Source organism: Triticum urartu, chromosome 5, assembly GCF_003073215.2.
Source record: "Triticum urartu cultivar G1812 chromosome 5, Tu2.1, whole genome shotgun sequence".
Lineage (NCBI taxonomy): Eukaryota > Viridiplantae > Streptophyta > Magnoliopsida > Poales > Poaceae > Triticum > Triticum urartu.
In genome coordinates, this window is record NC_053026.1 from 494,690,401 (window position 1) to 494,693,676 (window position 3,276).

Consider the following 3,276-nt stretch of genomic DNA (forward strand, 5'->3'; position numbering starts at 1 on the left):
CTTCTTCGGAATTTCTTTTTTCTTTAGGCAAGCGACATGTAGACAATCCTCTGGTTCTTTAGATATATCTTCAGTTGTGCATGTAGTAGTAGGAGCTTTTTCTTCAACTTGCTTCCTAAGAATCCTCAAAGCATCATCTACTAGTTTGATGCACTCTTTTGATGCAACTGCTTGGGAAGCTATGCCATGGAAATCGTGCATGAAAAACTTCAACTGTTGCCTATCTTCCGATCTAGGGTCTTCCAAAACAATGTTTCCATGACTGTTTTGAATAGTTCCACTTCGTGTTTCTCGAGTCCATTGCTTCAAAATATAGTGGCCTGGAAGATATTTAATATTCATGACATCAAGGGCTTTCAAAGCATGACTACACATACCAACTCTTTCAAATTGCCCACAATTGCATAGAACCTTTTGCTCTCCATAGTCTACTAGAACTTTGCATTCTTCTTCATATGAAAATTCCGGGTCAAGACTTGCAATCGCAACAGTATAAACATTGTGTTGCACCGATGGCTTGATGTATGTTGAGATGGATCTTTCATATTCATTCTGAAAATCTTCAAATATGCATGGTGTGTAAACTTTGCTCGCTTGTATTACCATAGGAGTCCTCATTATGACTCTAGGTAATTTTTTCCTAGATTCATATTCCTCATTTACCTCATTATCTCCTTTTCCTTGCACAACCCTCTCTATGTGCTTGAAAACCCGAAGGATGTCAAGAGCAGACTTTAGATGATCTTTCAAGTCACTGTTCAAGCTCTCACTTCATTGTGTGCTTCTCATGCCTATAGTGTAAGAATTCCTCATGTAACATCTTGCCCATTTCTCTTTTACTTTGTAGATGCTGTCCAACCAAGTTTGTGTTTTCACATTGCTTCTTATGGAATTGAAAGCGTCTTCAAAGGCTTCCTCTTCCTCATACTTGTACATGCAAGCACTGAAATCAGCAAGTACATTTGGTCCATCCTCGTCTTTTTTCTTATGAGGTAAGTGCCTGATGGAATTTTGCATTATGTGAAAAGTGCACAACCCATGCCATGCTTCGGTAAATACTGCCTGAATTGCATTACCCATTGCTACATCTTGATCAGTAAAGATTGTCCTTGGTTGTTTTTTGTTATGCACTGATAGGAACGTGTTGAACAACCATTTGAATGATTCAAATGTCTCATCATATAAAAGTGCAGCACCAAAAATGACCATTTCTCTGAAATGGTTGAAGCCAACAAACACATCAAAGGGTCTGTACTCTTTGTTTGTCCCAAATGTTGTATCGAAGGTAACAACATCACCGAAATGAGCGTAGTCAATTATCATCCTTGCATCAGCCCAGAAGATATTTGCTATATTTTCATCGCAATCTAGTTGCATGTCATATTCAAATGCAGGATTCTCATTCTTTTTATCTCTAAAATACTTGAGCATACTTCCATCTTCACCATATATCAGGTCCCTTTATCGCTTGGTTCGCAAGTGGTTCTTGCGATCACGACATGTGTAGCCAAGGTTCAGTGGACCACCAACTTGTCGACTTGCTAGCTCATGGGCTTTTCTAGGTACAATTCCTGAATCATCTGCTGTTTCAATTTCAAATGCTTGCAAGGCCGAAATCTTACTCTGTGATGGCATCAAGTGGCTTGTCCCAGGTAACTGCAAGACATGGTTGTGTTCAACAACTAACTCATGCACCTCATAATTTCCTGCTTCTCGGTCTATAGTAATTCCCATTCGAACATTGCAGCCGGTCCTTGTTTCTGCACGAGGACGCTTTGTACTATTATCCCTTTTGTCTTTTCTTCTGTAGCCCTCATTGGAACAAACATATCTTGTTGAAGTGATTACTCCATCGAGTTTGCTCTTGTTTTCATAATTTATCCTTACATCAAAACCAATATGACCTCCATAACATGTCCAAAAGTTCCATGTCTCTTTTGTGGAATTGAATTTCATACCAATCTGAGGCATCCAACTAGGAACCACATTTTTCCTATAAAAATTACACATAACTTATTTGTTTGTTTGTTTACACTACAATCATAAGGAGATATGACCTGAGAATTTAACAAAACTGTCAGTACCTGTTAGCATCCTCATTAGAGCTAGTCATATTCTCCATTAGACTTTCTCTTATTTTTTGTTGCTAGGAGAAGGACAACAAAAGGGAGATCATCTGCATTAATCTCCTGTAATGTTTTGGAAATCCCAGGTACTTGATGAGCAAATCATCTGTCTTACAAGTAAATATTTGAATATATTCATGCATTTTGTCTTGAGCTTGTCCAAAACAATAGAGATCATTTCTATTAAAATTATTTTTTCACTCTAACATAATCTAAAAGGTGCAGAAAATAAGTTTTGCATCTTGCCCTTATCATCCTCCATTTAAGAAAATAGTACCATAGCAAACTCAATCTACAAATTGTGTGCCTTGAGAACATGAATACAATCAGAGCATATGTCACATACCTTGAGATTAATTGTCTTCTTTTTTGTTGCTAGAAGAAGGAAGGCAAAAGGGAGATAATCTTCATCTCCTACGGATCAGCTTGCCTTGGTTTCGCTCTGAACATGGAGGATGATCAGAAGAAAGATACGGCAAAAAGGAGTTGATCTGTGCCAGGGTTCGGCTCCTTATCTTGCCTTGGTTGCGCTCTGAACACGAAGGACGATTAGAAGAAAGATAGGGCAAAAGGGAGTTGATCTGCGCCAGGGTTCGGCTCCTTAGCTTGCCTTGGTTGCACTCTGAACATGGAGGACGATCAGAAGAAAGATAGGGCAAAAGGAGGAACGAGGAAGATGAGCGGGACAAAGGCAAAGAGATCGCTGTTTGGCGCCAAGGCGATTATCAGGGTGTGTTTTGTTTGGCGCCATTGTGAGTATCTTCGTGGTTCTGTTTGGCGGCAATCCTGCAGCCGTAGGAGATTTTGTACCACATAATTAGCTGTTTGTTTTCATTTATTAACAAAATCAAGTGGGGGTAGTGAGAGTCGTCAGATTTAAATGGACGGCTGATGTGAGTTGGTACAGTACCCGTGCAGTAACAACGTGATTGCAGAGGAGCCAAACCCGGATTTAGTAGCCTCAACTGAATCTGAGGTATATAGAAGGAAACAAACTAAAATTGCCATTTTACATAATTCATTGTATAGTATCTGCATGTACATTTCATCTTGTTTTTTGCGGGAATCAGCATGCATTTCATGTTAAGCGCATGCATTTAAAAGCATTTATTTTTCTTTAGAAAAAACATGGATGTACTAATGTTTTGAT

At 39.0% G+C, this 3,276-nt stretch overlaps 1 long non-coding RNA gene across 1 annotated transcript; it reads left to right on the forward strand.

The window, feature by feature from the left end:
* The first annotated feature begins 797 nt into the window (after positions 1-797).
* Positions 798-3,069, forward strand: LOC125556425. Its single transcript, XR_007305087.1, has 3 exons — positions 798-992; positions 1,563-2,212; positions 2,506-3,069. It is a non-coding gene; the product is annotated as an uncharacterized LOC125556425 (long non-coding RNA).
* The last annotated feature ends 207 nt before the right edge of the window (positions 3,070-3,276 follow it).